Here is a 20,756-nt window from a genome sequence, read left to right on the forward strand (position 1 = left end):
TGGTATGCTATATACTGTATATTATTGGACTATGGTATGCTATATACTGTATATTATTGGAGTGTAGTATGCTATATACTGTATATTATTGGAGTATAGTATGCTATATACTGTATATTATTGGAGTATAGTATGCTATATACTGTACATTATTGGTGTATATTATGCTATATACTGTATATTACTGGAGTGTAGTATGCTATATACTGTATATTATTAGAGTATGGTATGCTATATACTGTATATTATTGGAGTATAGTATGCTATATACTGTATATTATTGGAGTATAGCATGCTATATACTGTATATTATTGGAGTGTAGTATGCTATATACTGTATATTATTGGAGTATAGTATGCTATATACTGTATATTATTGGAGTATAGTATGCTATATACTGTATATTATTGGAGTGTAGTATGCTATATACTGTATATTATTGGAGTATAGTATGCTATATACTGTATATTATTGGAGTATGGTATGCTATATACTGTATATTATTGGAGTATGGCATGCTATATTACTGTATATTATTGGAGTATAGTATGCTATATACTGTATATTATTGGAGTATAGTATGCTATATACTGTATATTATTGGAGTATGGTATGCTATATACTGTATATTATTGGAGTATGGTATGCTATATACTGTATATTATTGGAGTATGGTATGCTATATACTGTATATTATTGGATTATGGTATGCTATATACTGTATATTATTGGAGTATAGTATGCTATATACTGTATATTATTGGAGTATAGTATGCTATATACTGTATATTATTGGAGTATAGTATGCTATATACTGTATATTATTGGATTATGGTATGCTATATACTGTATATTATTGGAGTGTAGTATGCTATATACTGTATATTATTGGAGTATGGTATGCTATATACTGTATATTATTGGAGTATAGTATGCTATATACTGTATATTATTGGAGTATAGCATGCTATATACTGTATATTATTGGAGTGTAGTATGCTATATACTGTATATTATTGGAGTATAGTATGCTATATACTGTATATTATTGGAGTGTAGTATGCTATATACTGTATATTATTGGAGTATAGTATGCTATATACTGTATATTATTGGAGTGTAGTATGCTATATACTGTATATTATTGGAGTGTAGTATGCTATATACTGTATATTATTGGAGTTTAGTATGCTATATACTGTATATTATTGGTGTATAGTATGCTATATACTGTATATTATTGGTGTATAGTATGCTATATACTGTATATTATTGGAGTATGGTATGCTATATACTGTATATTATTGGAGTATGGTATGCTATATACTGTATATTATTGGAGTATAGTATGCTATATACTGAATATTATTGGAGTGTAGTATGCTATATACTGTATATTATTGGAGTATGGTATGCTATATACTGTATATTATTGGAGTATAGTATGCTATATACTGAATATTATTGGAGTGTAGTATGCTATATACTGTATATTATTGGAGTATAGTATGCTATATACTGTATATTATTGGTGTATAGTATGCTATATACTGTATATTATTGGAGTATGGTATGCTATATACTGTATATTATTGGAGTATAGTATGCTATATACTGTATATTATTGGAGTATAGTATGCTATATACTGTATATTATTGGTGTATAGTATGCTATATACTGTATATTATTGGAGTATAGTATGCTATATACTGTATATTATTGGAGTATAGTATGCTATATACTGTATATTATTGGAGTATGGTATGCTATATACTGTATATTATTGGAGTATAGTATGCTATATACTGTATATTATTGGAGTATAGTATGCTATATACTGTACATTATTGGTGTATATTATGCTATATACTGTATATTACTGGAGTGTAGTATGCTATATACTGTATATTATTGGAGTATGGTATGCTATATACTGTATATTATTGGAGTATAGTATGCTATATACTGTATATTATTGGAGTATAGCATGCTATATACTGTATATTATTGGAGTGTAGTATGCTATATACTGTATATTATTGGAGTATGGTATGCTATATACTGTATATTATTGGAGTATGGCATGCTATATACTGTATATTATTGGAGTATAGTATGCTATATACTGTATATTATTGGAGTATAGCATGCTATATACTGTATATTATTGGAGTATAGTATGCTATATACTGTATATTATTGGAGTATGGCATGCTATATACTGTATATTATTGGAGAATAGTATGCTATATACTGTAAATTATTGGAGTATAGTATGTTATATACTGTATATTATTGGAGTATGGTATGCTATATACTGTATATTATTGGAGTATGGTATGCTATATACTGTATATTATTGGTGTATATCATGCTATATACTGTATATTATTGGAGTATAGTATGCTATATACTGTATATTATTGGAGTATAGTATGCTATATACTGTATATTATTGGTGTATAGTATGCTATATACTGTATATTATTGGAGTATAGTATGCTATATACTGTATATTATTGGTGTATAGTATGCTATATACTGTATATTATTGGAGTATAGTATGCTATATACTGTATATTATTGGTGTATAGTATGCTATATACTGTATATTATTGGAGTATAGTATGCTATATACTGTATATTATTGGAGTATAGTATGCTATATACTGTATATTATTGGAGTAAAGTATGCTATGTACTGTATATTATTGGAGTATAGTATGCTATATACTGTATATTATTGGAGTAAAGTATGCTATATACTGTATATTATTGGTGTATAGTATGCTATATACTGTATATTATTGGAGTAAAGTATGCTATGTACTGTATATTATTGGAGTATAGTATGCTATATACTGTATATTATTGGAGTAAAGTATGCTATATACTGTATATTATTGGAGTATAGTATGCTATATACTGTATATTATTGGAGTAAATCATGCTATATACTGTATATTATTGGAGTATAGTATGCTATATACTGTATATTATTGGAGTATAGTATGCTATATGCTGTATATTATTGGAGTATGGTATGCTATATACTGTATATTATTGGAGTATAGTATGCTATATACTGTATATTATTGGAGTATGGTATGCTATATACTGTATATTATTGGAGTATGGTATGCTATATACTGTATATTATTGGAGTATGGTATGCTATATACTGTATATTATTGGAGTATGGTATGCTATATACTGTATATTATTGGTGTATAGTATGCTATATACTGTATATTATTGGAGTATGGTATGCTATATACTGTATATTATTGGAGTGTAGTATGCTATATACTGTATATTATTGGAGTATGGTATGCTATATACTGTATATTATTGGAGTGTAGTATGCTATATACTGTATATTATTGGAGTATAGTATGCTATATACTGTATATTATTGGAGTGTAGTATGCTATATACTGTATATTATTGGAGTATGGTATGCTATATACTGTATATTATTGGAGTATGGTATGCTATATACTGTATATTATTTGAGTATGGTATGCTATATACTGTATATTATTGGAGTATGGTATGCTATATACTGTATATTATTGGTGTATAGTATGCTATATACTGTATATTATTGGAGTGTAGTATGCTATATACTGTATATTATTGGAGTATGGTATGCTATATACTGTATATTATTGGAGTATGGTATGCTATATACTGTATATTATTGGAGTATGGTATGCTATATACTGTATATTATTGGAGTATAGTATGCTATATACTGTATATTATTGGAGTAAAGTATGCTATATACTGTATATTATTGGAGTATAGTATGCTATATACTGTATATTATTGGAGTATAGTATGCTATATACTGTATATTATTGGTGTATAGTATGCTATATACTGTATATTATTGGAGTGTAGTATGCTATATACTGTATATTATTGGAGTATAGTATGCTATATACTGTATATTATTGGAGTATAGCATGCTATATACTGTATATTATTGGAGTGTAGTATGCTATATACTGTATATTATTGGAGTATAGCATGCTATATACTGTATATTATTGGAGTGTAGTATGCTATATACTGTATATTATTGGAGTATAGTATGCTATATACTGTATATTATTGGAGTATAGTATGCTATATACTGTATATTATTGGAGTATAGCATGCTATATACTGTATATTATTGGAGTGTAGTATGCTATATACTGTATATTATTGGAGTATGGTATGCTATATACTGTATATTATTGGAGTATGGTATGCTATATACTGTATATTATTGGTGTATATTATGCTATATACTGTATATTATTGGAGTATGGTATGCTATATACTGTATATTATTGGAGTATAGTATGCTATATACTGTATATTATTGGAGTATAGTATGCTATACACTGTATATTATTGGAGTATAGTATGCTATATACTGTATATTATTGGTGTATAGTATGCTATATACTGTATATTATTGGAGTATAGTATGCTATATACTGTATATTATTGGAGTAAAGTATGCTATATACTGTATATTATTGGAGTATAGTATGCTATATACTGTATATTATTGGAGTAAAGTATGCTATATACTGTATATTATTGGAGTATAGTATGCTATATACTGTATATTATTGGAGTGTAGTATGCTATATACTGTATATTATTGGAGTATGGTATGCTATATACTGTATATTATTGGAGTATAGTATGCTATATACTGTATATTATTGGAGTATGGTATGCTATATACTGTATATTATTGGAGTATAGTATGCTATATACTGTATATTATTGGTGTATAGTATGCTATATACTGTATATTATTGGAGTATGGTATGCTATATACTGTATATTATTGGAGTGTAGTATGCTATATACTGTATATTATTGGAGTATGGTATGCTATATACTGTATATTATTGGAGTGTAGTATGCTATATACTGTATATTATTGGAGTATAGTATGCTATATACTGTATATTATTGGAGTGTAGTATGCTATATACTGTATATTATTGGAGTATGGTATGCTATATACTGTATATTATTGGAGTGTAGTATGCTATATACTGTATATTATTGGAGTATGGTATGCTATATACTGTATATTATTGGAGTATGGTATGCTATATACTGTATATTATTGGAGTATGGTATGCTATATACTGTATATTATTAGAGTATGGTATGCTATATACTGTATATTATTGGAGTATAGTATGCTATATACTGTATATTATTGGTGTATAGTATGCTATATACTGTATATTATTGGAGTATAGTATGCTATATACTGTATATTATTGGAGTATAGCATGCTATATACTGTATATTATTGGAGTGCAGTATGCTATATACTGTGTATTATTGGAGTATAGCATGCTATATACTGTATATTATTGGAGTGTAGTATGCTATATACTGTATATTATTGGAGTATGGCATGCTATATACTGTATATTATTGGAGAATAGTATGCTATATACTGTATATTATTGGAGTATAGTATGCTATATACTGTATATTATTGGAGTATAGCATGCTATATACTGTATATTATTGGAGTGTAGTATGCTATACACTGTATATTATTGGAGTATAGTATGCTATATACTGTATATTATTGGAGTATGGTATGCTATATACTGTATATTATTGGAGTATGGTATGCTATATACTGTATATTATTGTAGTATGGTATGCTATACACTGTATATTATTGGAGTATAGTATGCTATATACTGTATATTATTGTAGTATGGTATGCTATACACTGTATATTATTGGAGTATAGTATGCTATATACTGTATATTATTGGAGTATAGTATGCTATACACTGTATATTATTGGAGTATAGTATGCTATATACTGTATATTATTGGAGTATGGTATGCTATATACTGTATATTATTGGAGTATGGTATGCTATATACTGTATATTATTGTAGTATGGTATGCTATATACTGTATATTATTGGATTATGGTATGCTATATACTGTATATTATTGGAGTATCGTATGCTATATACTGTATATTATTGCAGTATGGTATGCTATATACTGTATATTATTGGAGTATATTATGCTATATACTGTATATTATTGGAGTATAGTATGCTATATACTGTATATTATTGGAGTATGGTATGCTATATACTGTATATTATTGGTGTATATCATGCTATATACTGTATATTATTGGAGTATAGTATGCTATATACTGTATATTATTGGAGTATAGTATGCTATATACTGTATATTATTGGAGTATGGTATGCTATATACTGTATATTATTGGAGTATGGTATGCTATATACTGTATATTATTGGAGTATGGTATGCTATATACTGTATATTATTGGACTATGGTATGCTATATACTGTATATTATTGGAGTATGGCATGCTATATACTGTATATTATTGGAGTATGGTATGCTATATACTGTATATTATTGGAGTATAGTATGCTATATACTGTATATTATTGGAGTATAGTATGCTATATACTGTATATTATTGGAGTATAGTATGCTATATACTGTATATTATTGGAGTAAAGTATGCTATATACTGTATATTATTGGAGTATAGTATGCTATATACTGTATATTATTGGAGTATAGTATGCTATATACTGTATATTATTGGAGTATAGTATGCTATATACTGTATATTATTGGAGTATAGTATGCTATATACTGTATATTATTGGAGTATAGTATGCTATATACTGTATATTATTGGAGTAAAGTATGCTATATACTGTATATTATTGGAGTATGGTATGCTATATACTGTATATTATTGGAGTATAGTATGCTATATACTGTATATTATTGGAGTATAGTATGCTATATACTGTATATTATTGGAGTATAGTATGCTATATACTGTATATTATTGGAGTATAGTATGCTATATACTGTATATTATTGGAGTATAGTATGCTATATACTGTATATTATTGGAGTATGGTATGCTATATACTGTATATTATTGGAGTATAGTATGCTATATACTGTATATTATTGGAGTATAGTATGCTATATACTGTACATTATTGGTGTATATTATGCTATATACTGTATATTACTGGAGTGTAGTATGCTATATACTGTATATTATTGGAGTATGGTATGCTATATACTGTATATTATTGGAGTATAGTATGCTATATACTGTATATTATTGGAGTATAGCATGCTATATACTGTATATTATTGGAGTGTAGTATGCTATATACTGTATATTATTGGAGTATGGTATGCTATATATGTATATTATTGGAGTATGGCATGCTATATACTGTATATTATTGGAGTATAGTATGCTATATACTGTATATTATTGGAGTATAGCATGCTATATACTGTATATTATTGGAGTATAGTATGCTATATACTGTATATTATTGGAGTATGGCATGCTATATACTGTATATTATTGGAGAATAGTATGCTATATACTGTAAATTATTGGAGTATAGTATGTTATATACTGTATATTATTGGAGTATGGTATGCTATATACTGTATATTATTGGAGTATGGTTTGCTATATACTGTATATTATTGGTGTATATCATGCTATATACTGTATATTATTGGAGTATAGTATGCTATATACTGTATATTATTGGAGTATAGTATGCTATATACTGTATATTATTGGTGTATAGTATGCTATATACTGTATATTATTGGAGTATAGTATGCTATATACTGTATATTATTGGTGTATAGTATGCTATATACTGTATATTATTGGAGTATAGTATGCTATATACTGTATATTATTGGTGTATAGTATGCTATATACTGTATATTATTGGAGTATAGTATGCTATATACTGTATATTATTGGAGTATAGTATGCTATATACTGTATATTATTGGAGTAAAGTATGCTATGTACTGTATATTATTGGAGTATAGTATGCTATATACTGTATATTATTGGAGTAAAGTATGCTATATACTGTATATTATTGGTGTATAGTATGCTATATACTGTATATTATTGGAGTAAAGTATGCTATGTACTGTATATTATTGGAGTATAGTATGCTATATACTGTATATTATTGGAGTAAAGTATGCTATATACTGTATATTATTGGAGTATAGTATGCTATATACTGTATATTATTGGAGTAAATCATGCTATATACTGTATATTATTGGAGTATAGTATGCTATATACTGTATATTATTGGAGTATAGTATGCTATATGCTGTATATTATTGGAGTATGGTATGCTATATACTGTATATTATTGGATTATAGTATGCTATATACTGTATATTATTGGAGTATGGTATGCTATATACTGTATATTATTGGAGTATGGTATGCTATATACTGTATATTATTGGAGTATGGTATGCTATATACTGTATATTATTGGAGTATGGTATGCTATATACTGTATATTATTGGTGTATAGTATGCTATATACTGTATATTATTGGAGTATGGTATGCTATATACTGTATATTATTGGAGTGTAGTATGCTATATACTGTATATTATTGGAGTATGGTATGCTATATACTGTATATTATTGGAGTGTAGTATGCTATATACTGTATATTATTGGAGTATAGTATGCTATATACTGTATATTATTGGAGTATGGTATGCTATATACTGTATATTATTGGAGTATGGTATGCTATATACTGTATATTATTGGAGTATGGTATGCTATATACTGTATATTATTGGAGTATGGTATGCTATATACTGTATATTATTGGAGTATGGTATGCTATATACTGTATATTATTGGAGTATGGTATGCTATATACTGTATATTATTTGAGTATGGTATGCTATATACTGTATATTATTGGAGTATGGTATGCTATATACTGTATATTATTGGTGTATAGTATGCTATATACTGTATATTATTGGAGTGTAGTATGCTATATACTGTATATTATTGGAGTATGGTATGCTATATACTGTATATTATTGGAGTATGGTATGCTATATACTGTATATTATTGGAGTATGGTATGCTATATACTGTATATTATTGGAGTGTAGTATGCTATATACTGTATATTATTGGAGTATAGTATGCTATATACTGTATATTATTGGAGTATGGTATGCTATATACTGTATATTATTGGAGTATGGTATGCTATATACTGTATATTATTGGAGTATGGTATGCTATATACTGTATATTATTGGAGTATGGTATGCTATATACTGTATATTATTGGAGTATGGTATGCTATATACTGTATATTATTGGAGTATGGTATGCTATATACTGTATATTATTGGAGTATAGTATGCTATATACTGTATATTATTGGTGTATAGTATGCTATATACTGTATATTATTGGAGTGTAGTATGCTATATACTGTATATTATTGGAGTATAGTATGCTATATACTGTATATTATTGGAGTATAGCATGCTATATACTGTATATTATTGGAGTGTAGTATGCTATATACTGTATATTATTGGAGTATAGCATGCTATATACTGTATATTATTGGAGTGTAGTATGCTATATACTGTATATTATTGGAGTATAGTATGCTATATACTGTATATTATTGGAGTATAGTATGCTATATACTGTATATTATTGGAGTATAGCATGCTATATACTGTATATTATTGGAGTGTAGTATGCTATATACTGTATATTATTGGAGTATGGTATGCTATATACTGTATATTATTGGAGTATGGTATGCTATATACTGTATATTATTGGTGTATATTATGCTATATACTGTATATTATTGGAGTATGGTATGCTATATACTGTATATTATTGGAGTATAGTATGCTATATACTGTATATTATTGGAGTATAGTATGCTATACACTGTATATTATTGGAGTATAGTATGCTATATACTGTATATTATTGGTGTATAGTATGCTATATACTGTATATTATTGGAGTATAGTATGCTATATACTGTATATTATTGGAGTAAAGTATGCTATATACTGTATATTATTGGAGTATAGTATGCTATATACTGTATATTATTGGAGTAAAGTATGCTATATACTGTATATTATTGGAGTATAGTATGCTATATACTGTATATTATTGGAGTGTAGTATGCTATATACTGTATATTATTGGAGTATGGTATGCTATATACTGTATATTATTGGAGTATAGTATGCTATATACTGTATATTATTGGAGTATGGTATGCTATATACTGTATATTATTGGAGTATGGTATGCTATATACTGTATATTATTGGAGTATAGTATGCTATATACTGTATATTATTGGTGTATAGTATGCTATATACTGTATATTATTGGAGTATGGTATGCTATATACTGTATATTATTGGAGTGTAGTATGCTATATACTGTATATTATTGGAGTATGGTATGCTATATACTGTATATTATTGGAGTGTAGTATGCTATATACTGTATATTATTGGAGTATAGTATGCTATATACTGTATATTATTGGAGTGTAGTATGCTATATACTGTATATTATTGGAGTATGGTATGCTATATACTGTATATTATTGGAGTGTAGTATGCTATATACTGTATATTATTGGAGTATGGTATGCTATATACTGTATATTATTGGAGTATGGTATGCTATATACTGTATATTATTGGAGTATGGTATGCTATATACTGTATATTATTGGTGTATAGTATGCTATATACTGTATATTATTGGAGTGTAGTATGCTATATACTGTATATTATTGGAGTATGGTATGCTATATACTGTATATTATTGGAGTATGGTATGCTATATACTGTATATTATTAGAGTATGGTATGCTATATACTGTATATTATTGGAGTATAGTATGCTATATACTGTATATTATTGGTGTATAGTATGCTATATACTGTATATTATTGGAGTATAGTATGCTATATACTGTATATTATTGGAGTATAGCATGCTATATACTGTATATTATTGGAGTGCAGTATGCTATATACTGTGTATTATTGGAGTATAGCATGCTATATACTGTATATTATTGGAGTGTAGTATGCTATATACTGTATATTATTGGAGTATGGCATGCTATATACTGTATATTATTGGAGAATAGTATGCTATATACTGTATATTATTGGAGTATAGTATGCTATATACTGTATATTATTGGAGTATAGCATGCTATATACTGTATATTATTGGAGTGTAGTATGCTATATACTGTATATTATTGGAGTATGGTATGCTATATACTGTATATTATTGGTGTATATTATGCTATATACTGTATATTATTGGAGTATGGTATGCTATATACTGTATATTATTGGAGTATAGTATACTATATACTGTATATTATTGGAGTATAGTATGCTATATACTGTATATTATTGGAGTATAGTATGCTATACACTGTATATTATTGGAGTATAGTATGCTATATACTGTATATTATTGGAGTATGGTATGCTATATACTGTATATTATTGGAGTATGGTATGCTATATACTGTATATTATTGTAGTATGGTATGCTATATACTGTATATTATTGGATTATGGTATGCTATATACTGTATATTATTGGAGTATCGTATGCTATATACTGTATATTATTGCAGTATGGTATGCTATATACTGTATATTATTGGAGTATATTATGCTATATACTGTATATTATTGGAGTATAGTATGCTATATACTGTATATTATTGGAGTATGGTATGCTATATACTGTATATTATTGGTGTATATCATGCTATATACTGTATATTATTGGAGTATAGTATGCTATATACTGTATATTATTGGAGTATAGTATGCTATATACTGTATATTATTGGAGTATGGTATGCTATATACTGTATATTATTGGAGTATGGTATGCTATATACTGTATATTATTGGAGTATGGTATGCTATATACTGTATATTATTGGACTATGGTATGCTATATACTGTATATTATTGGAGTATAGTATGCTATATACTGTATATTATTGGAGTATAGTATGCTATATACTGTATATTATTGGAGTAAAGTATGCTATATACTGTATATTATTGGAGTATAGTATGCTATATACTGTATATTATTGGAGTATAGTATGCTATATACTGTATATTATTGGAGTATAGTATGCTATATACTGTATATTATTGGAGTATAGTATGCTATATACTGTATATTATTGGAGTATAGTATGCTATATACTGTATATTATTGGAGTATAGTATGCTATATACTGTATATTATTGGAGTATAGTATGCTATATACTGTATATTATTGGAGTAAAGTATGCTATATACTGTATATTATTGGAGTATGGTATGCTATATACTGTATATTATTGGAGTATAGTATGCTATATACTGTATATTATTGGAGTATAGTATGCTATATACTGTATATTATTGGAGTATAGTATGCTATATACTGTATATTATTGGAGTATAGTATGCTATATACTGTATATTATTGGAGTATAGTATGCTATATACTGTATATTATTAGAGTATGGTATGCTATATACTGTATATTATTGGAGTATAGTATGCTATATACTGTATATTATTGGAGTATAGCATGCTATATACTGTATATTATTGGAGTATGGTATTCTATATACTGTATATTATTGGAGTATGGTATGCTATATACTGTATATTATTGGAGTATAGTATGCTATATACTGTATATTATTGGAGTATGGTATGCTATATACTGTATATTATTGGAGTATAGTATGCTATATACTGTATATTATTGGAGTATAGTATGCTATATACTGTATATTATTGGAGTATGGTATGCTATGTACTGTATATTATTGGAGTATGGTATGCTATATACTGTATATTATTGGAGTATAGTATGCTATATACTGTATATTATTGGTGTATAGTATGCTATATACTGTATATTATTGGAGTATGGTATGCTATATGCTGTATATTATTGGAGTGTAGTATGCTATATACTGTATATTATTGGAGTATGGTATGCTATATACTGTATATTATTGGAGTGTAGTATGCTATATACTGTATATTATTGGAGTATGGTATGCTATATACTGTATATTATTGGAGTATAGTATGCTATATACTGTATATTATTGGAGTATAGTATGCTATATACTGTATATTATTGGAGTATGGTATGCTATGTACTGTATATTATTGGAGTATGGTATGCTATATACTGTATATTATTGGAGTATAGTATGCTATATACTGTATATTATTGGTGTATAGTATGCTATATACTGTATATTATTGGAGTATGGTATGCTATATGCTGTATATTATTGGAGTATGGTATGCTATATACTGTATATTATTGGAGTATAGTATGCTATATACTGTATATTATTGGTGTATAGTATGCTATATACTGTATATTATTGGAGTATGGTATGCAATATACTGTATATTATTGGAGTATGGTATGCTATATACTGTATATTATTGGTGTATAGTATGCTATATACTGTATATTATTGGAGTATGGTATGCTATATACTGTATATTATTGGTGTATAGTATGCTATATACTGTATATTATTGGTGTATATTATGCTATATACTGTATATTATTGGAGTATGGTATGCTATATACTGTATTTTATTGGTGTATATTATGCTATATACTGTATATTATTGGAGTATGGTATGCTATATACTGTATATTATTGGAGTATAGTATGCTATATACTGTATATTATTGGAGTATAGTATGCTATACACTGTATATTATTGGAGTATAGTATGCTATATACTGTATATTATTGGAGTATGGTATGCTATATACTGTATATTATTGGAGTATAGTATGCTATACACTGTATATTATTGGAGTATAGTATGCTATATACTGTATATTATTGGAGTATAGTATGCTATATACTGTATATTATTGGAGTATAGTATGCTATATACTGTATATTATTGGAGTGTAGTATGCTATATACTGTATATTATTGGAGTATGGTATGCTATATACTGTATATTATTGGAGTATAGTATGCTATACACTGTATATTATTGGAGTATAGTATGCTATATACTGTATATTATTGGAGTATAGTATGCTATATACTGTATATTATTGGAGTGTAGTATGCTATATACTGTATATTATTGGAGTATGGTATGCTATATACTGTATATTATTGGAGTATAGTATGCTATATACTGTATATTATTGGAGTATGGTATGCTATATACTGTATATTATTGGAGTATAGTATGCTATATACTGTATATTATTGGAGTATGGTATGCTATATACTGTATATTATTGGAGTATGGTATGCTATATACTGTATATTATTGGAGTATAGTATGCTATATACTGTATATTATTGGAGTATAGTATGCTATATACTGTATATTATTGGAGTATGGTATGCTATATACTGTATATTATTGGAGTGTAGTATGCTATATACTGTATATTATTGGAGTATGGTATGCTATATACTGTATATTATTGGAGTTTAGTATGCTATATACTGTATATTATTGGAGTATAGTATGCTATATACTGTATATTATTGGAGTGTAGTATGCTATATACTGTATATTATTGGAGTATGGTATGCTATATACTGTATATTATTGGAGTGTAGTATGCTATATACTGTATATTATTGGAGTATGGTATGCTATATACTGTATATTATTGGAGTATGGTATGCTATATACTGTATATTATTGGAGTATGGTATGCTATATACTGTATATTATTGGAGTATGGTATGCTATATACTGTATATTATTGGAGTATGGTATGCTATATACTGTATATTATTGGAGTATAGTATGCTATATACTGTATATTATTGGAGTATAGCATGCTATATACTGTATATTATTGGAGTGCAGTATGCTATATACTGTATATTATTGGAGTATAGCATGCTATATACTGTATATTATTGGAGTGTAGTATGCTATATACTGTATATTATTGGAGTATGGTATGCTATATACTGTATATTATTGGTGTATATTATGCTATATACTGTATATTATTGGAGTATGGTATGCTATATACTGTATATTATTGGAGTATGGTATGCTATATACTGTATATTATTGGACTATGGTATGCTATATACTGTATATTATTGGAGTATGGCATGCTATATACTGTATATTATTGGAGTATGGTATGCTATATACTGTATATTATTGGAGTATAGTATGCTATATACTGTATATTATTGGAGTATAGTATGCTATATACTGTATATTATTGGAGTATAGTATGCTATATACTGTATATTATTGGAGTAAAGTATGCTATATACTGTATATTATTGGAGTATAGTATGCTATATACTGTATATTATTGGAGTATAGTATGCTATATACTGTATATTATTGGAGTATAGTATGCTATATACTGTATATTATTGGAGTATAGTATGCTATATACTGTATATTATTGGAGTATAGTATGCTATATACTGTATATTATTGGAGTATAGTATGCTATATACTGTATATTATTGGAGTATAGTATGCTATATACTGTATATTATTGGAGTAAAGTATGCTATATACTGTATATTATTGGAGTATGGTATGCTATATACTGTATATTATTGGAGTATAGTATGCTATATACTGTATATTATTGGAGTATGGTATGCTATATACTGTATATTATTGGAGTATAGTATGCTATATACTGTATATTATTGGAGTATGGTATACTATATACTGTATATTATTGGAGTATGGTATGCTATATACTGTATATTATTGGAGTATGGTATGCTATATACTGTATATTATTGGAGTATAGTATGCTATATACTGTATATTATTGGAGTATGGTATACTATATACTGTATATTATTGGAGTATGGTATGCTATATACTGTATATTATTGGAGTATGGTATGCTATATACTGTATATTATTGGAGTATAGTATGCTATATACTGTATATTATTGGAGTGTAGTATGCTATATACTGTATATTATTGGAGTATGGTATGCTATATACTGTATATTATTGGAGTATAGTATGCTATATACTGTATATTATTGGAGTATAGTATGCTATATACTGTATATTATTGGAGTATAGTATGCTATATACTGTATATTATTGGAGTATAGTATGCTATATACTGTATATTATTGGAGTATGGTATGCTATATACTGTATATTATTGGAGTATAGTATGCTATATACTGTATATTATTGGAGTATAGTATGCTATATACTGTATATTATTGGAGTAAAGTATGCTATATACTGTATATTATTGGAGTAAAGTATGCTATATACTGTATATTATTGGAGTAAAGTATGCTATATACTGTATATTATTGGAGTATAGTATGCTATATACTGTATATTATTGGAGTATAGTATGCTATATACTGTATATTGTTGGAGTATAGTATGCTATATACTGTATATTATTGGAGTATAGTATGCTATATACTGTATATTATTGGAGTATGGTATGCTATATACTGTATATTATTGGAGTATAGTATGCTATATACTGTATATTATTGGAGTATGGTATGCTATATACTGTATATTATTGGAGTATGGTATGATATATACTGTATATTATTGGTGTATAGTATGCTATATACTGTATATTATTGGAGTATGGTATGCTATATACTGTATATTATTGGACTATGGTATGCTATATACTGTATATTATTGGAGTGTAGTATGCTATATACTGTATATTATTGGAGTATAGTATGCTATATACTGTATATTATTGGAGTATAGTATGCTATATACTGTACATTATTGGTGTATATTATGCTATATACTGTATATTACTGGAGTGTAGTATGCTATATACTGTATATTATTGGAGTATGGTATGCTATATACTGTATATTATTGGAGTATAGTATGCTATATACTGTATATTATTGGAGTATAGCATGCTATATACTGTATATTATTGGAGTGTAGTATGCTATATACTGTATATTATTGGAGTGTAGTATGCTATATACTGTATATTATTGGAGTATAGTATGCTATATACTGTATATTATTGGAGTATAGTATGCTATATACTGTATATTATTGGAGTATAGCATGCTATATACTGTATATTATTGGAGTGTAGTATGCTATATACTGTATATTATTGGAGTGTAGTATGCTATATACTGTATATTATTGGAGTATAGTATGCTATATACTGTATATTATTGGAGTATAGTATGCTATATACTGTATATTATTGGAGTATGGCATGCTATATACTGTATATTATTGGAGTATAGTATGCTATATACTGTATATTATTGGAGTATAGTATGCTATATACTGTATATTATTGGAGTATGGTATGCTATATACTGTATATTATTGGAGTATGGTATGCTATATACTGTATATTATTGGAGTATGGTATGCTATATACTGTATATTATTGGATTATGGTATGCTATATACTGTATATTATTGGAGTGTAGTATGCTATATACTGTATATTATTGGAGTATGGTATGCTATATACTGTATATTATTGGAGTATATATGCTATATACTGTATATTATTGGAGTATAGCATGCTATATACTGTATATTATTGGAGTGTAGTATGCTATATACTGTATATTATTGGAGTATAGTATGCTATATACTGTATATTATTGGAGTGTAGTATGCTATATACTGTATATTATTGGAGTATAGTATGCTATATACTGTATATTATTGGAGTGTAGTATGCTATATACTGTATATTATTGGAGTTTAGTATGCTATATACTGTATATTATTGGTGTATAGTATGCTATATACTGTATATTATTGGTGTATAGTATGCTATATACTGTATATTATTGGAGTATGGTATGCTATATACTGTATATTATTGGAGTATGGTATGCTATATACTGTATATTATTGGAGTATAGTATGCTATATACTGAATATTATTGGAGTGTAGTATGCTATATACTGTATATTATTGGAGTATGGTATGCTATATACTGTATATTATTGGAGTATAGTATGCTATATACTGAATATTATTGGAGTGTAGTATGCTATATACTGTATATTATTGGAGTATAGTATGCTATATACTGTATATTATTGGTGTATAGTATGCTATATACTGTATATTATTGGAGTATGGTATGCTATATACTGTATATTATTGGAGTATAGTATGCTATATACTGTATATTATTGGAGTATAGTATGCTATATACTGTATATTATTGGTGTATAGTATGCTATATACTGTATATTATTGGAGTATAGTATGCTATATACTGTATATTATTGGAGTATAGTATGCTATATACTGTATATTATTGGAGTATGGTATGCTATATACTGTATATTATTGGAGTATAGTATGCTATATACTGTATATTATTGGAGTATAGTATGCTATATACTGTACATTATTGGTGTATATTATGCTATATACTGTATATTACTGGAGTGTAGTATGCTATATACTGTATATTATTGGAGTATGGTATGCTATATACTGTATATTATTGGAGTATAGTATGCTATATACTGTATATTATTGGAGTATAGCATGCTATATACTGTATATTATTGGAGTGTAGTATGCTATATACTGTATATTATTGGAGTATGGTATGCTATATACTGTATATTATTGGAGTATGGCATGCTATATACTGTATATTATTGGAGTATAGTATGCTATATACTGTATATTATTGGAGTATAGTATGCTATATACTGTATATTATTGGAGTATAGCATGCTATATACTGTATATTATTGGAGTATAGCATGCTATATACTGTATATTATTGGAGTATAGTATGCTATATACTGTATATTATTGGAGTATGGCATGCTATATACTGTATATTATTGGAGAATAGTATGCTATATACTGTAAATTATTGGAGTGTAGTATGCTATATACTGTATATTATTGGAGTATAGTATGCTATATACTGTATATTATTGGAGTATAGTATGCTATATACTGTACATTATTGGTGTATATTATGCTATATACTGTATATTACTGGAGTGTAGTATGCTATATACTGTATATTATTGGAGTATGGTATGCTATATACTGTATATTATTGGAGTATAGTATGCTATATACTGTATATTATTGGAGTATAGCATGCTATATACTGTATATTATTGGAGTGTAGTATGCTATATACTGTATATTATTGGAGTGTAGTATGCTATATACTGTATATTATTGGAGTATGGTATGCTATATACTGTATATTATTGGTGTATATTATGCTATATACTGTATATTATTGGAGTATGGTATGCTATATACTGTATATTATTGGAGTATGGTATGCTATATACTGTATATTATTGGACTATGGTATGCTATATACTGTATATTATTGGAGTATGGTATGCTATATACTGTATATTATTGGAGTATAGTATGCTATATACTGTATATTATTGGAGTATAGTATGCTATATACTGTATATTATTGGAGTATAGTATGCTATATACTGTATATTATTGGAGTAAAGTATGCTATATACTGTATATTATTGGAGTATAGTATGCTATATACTGTATATTATTGGAGTATAGTATGCTATATACTGTATATTATTGGAGTATAGTATGCTATATACTGTATATTATTGGAGTATAGTATGCTATATACTGTATATTATTGGAGTATAGTATGCTATATACTGTATATTATTGGAGTATAGTATGCTATATACTGTATATTATTGGAGTATAGTATGCTATATACTGTATATTATTGGAGTAAAGTATGCTATATACTGTATATTATTGGAGTATGGTATGCTATATACTGTATATTATTGGAGTATAGTATGCTATATACTGTATATTATTGGAGTATGGTATGCTATATACTGTATATTATTGGAGTATAGTATGCTATATACTGTATATTATTGGAGTATGGTATACTATATACTGTATATTATTGGAGTATGGTATGCTATATACTGTATATTATTGGAGTATGGTATGCTATATACTGTATATTATTGGAGTATAGTATGCTATATACTGTATATTATTGGAGTATAGTATGCTATATACTGTATATTATTGGAGTATAGTATGCTATATACTGTATATTATTGGAGTATGGTATGCTATATACTGTATATTATTGGAGTATAGTATGCTATATACTGTATATTATTGGAGTATAGTATGCTATATACTGTATATTATTGGAGTATAGTATGCTATATACTGTATATTATTGGAGTAAAGTATGCTATATACTGTATATTATTGGAGTAAAGTATGCTATATACTGTATATTATTGGAGTAAAGTATGCTATATACTGTATATTATTGGAGTATAGTATGCTATATACTGTATATTATTGGAGTATAGTATGCTATATACTGTATATTGTTGGAGTATAGTATGCTATATACTGTATATTATTGGAGTATAGTATGCTATATACTGTATATTATTGGAGTATGGTATGCTATATACTGTATATTATTGGAGTATAGTATGCTATATACTGTATATTATTGGAGTATGGTATGCTATATACTGTATATTATTGGAGTATGGTATGATATATACTGTATATTATTGGTGTATAGTATGCTATATACTGTATATTATTGGAGTATGGTATGCTATATACTGTATATTATTGGACTATGGTATGCTATATACTGTATATTATTGGAGTGTAGTATGCTATATACTGTATATTATTGGAGTATAGTATGCTATATACTGTATA

Source organism: Leptodactylus fuscus, chromosome 5 (genome assembly GCF_031893055.1).
Source record: "Leptodactylus fuscus isolate aLepFus1 chromosome 5, aLepFus1.hap2, whole genome shotgun sequence".
In the NCBI taxonomy this organism is placed as follows: domain Eukaryota; kingdom Metazoa; phylum Chordata; class Amphibia; order Anura; family Leptodactylidae; genus Leptodactylus; species Leptodactylus fuscus.